Genomic DNA, 1038 nt, shown 5'->3' with positions numbered 1-1038 from the left:
GTTAGCTGGGATTAGGACATGTATCTGTGGGATAAGGCAGAGTTAGTGGGACCCTACAGGCCTCCACCTCACACCATCTGTCCAAACAGTATAGGCCTGTTATCAACTCTGTCACTCTTTTATTACCTCTATCCTGTCAATATTCTCAATCAATATTCTTATTTTTTCTTCTACCGTTACATCCTAATAATTCTTATTTTTTCCTTAAAAAAACCTCTCACCTCAGCTTAGTGTCGTTCAGCTTGAGATTCTCCCACCGTAGCAGCTTCTGGGTCATGACCCCACTTGGCCCCTTAGAGGTCCCTTAGAGGATAAAAGCTAAAGGATATGAACCTGGGTTATCAGGGTGACAGAGGGGTCACCTTCCCAATTATAGGGTTTTGGGCATTGATGAAAGATCACTCAAGCTTAAAGGATTAGTTCACCCAAAACACCAAAACATGTTTTATCTCTTACCTTGCCTGGTATCCAGCAGTGCAGATAATTTCAGTTTTATGTGTCCAGATTTTGCTCTCTCTAAGATTTCTGCCACCACATCAATATGGTTATTGATGGAATTTTGTTTGTGTTGCTCAAAAAACTTGAAAAATTACTTTTCAAAACCTGAGTAATTGACAGATCTCTCAGACCAACAGTATTCACTACAGCATACATGTGTGCTCTGTTAAACTCTTGTCATGCTTTAAGAAAAAAATCAGAAACCACAAGGGAGAAATTTATATTTTAAATTATCTGATTTCATGACTGTGCTCCATAGTTTTAAATTATTTTGGTAATGTTGATGCAGCAAATTAAATGCAATAATGTTCAATGATGGGCAGAGCAGATGGTCCCACTGAGCCTGATAGCATCCTGCTACACAACACAAGAGCCACAGACTCTGAACAACAGTCCACATTAGCTTTTCTGCAGAAGTCTCCTAATCTAATTTACAAATATGAACACATCTTGTTCTGCACTTTAGCTTGTTGAATGAGCCACTAACAAAAGTGCACAGCTAATGTCAGTTAGATAGCTATTAGCTGCTCAACTGAAGCA

Source organism: Scomber japonicus, chromosome 7, assembly GCF_027409825.1.
Source record: "Scomber japonicus isolate fScoJap1 chromosome 7, fScoJap1.pri, whole genome shotgun sequence".
NCBI lineage: Eukaryota > Metazoa > Chordata > Actinopteri > Scombriformes > Scombridae > Scomber > Scomber japonicus.
Note: the sequence above shows the minus strand (reverse complement) of the source record.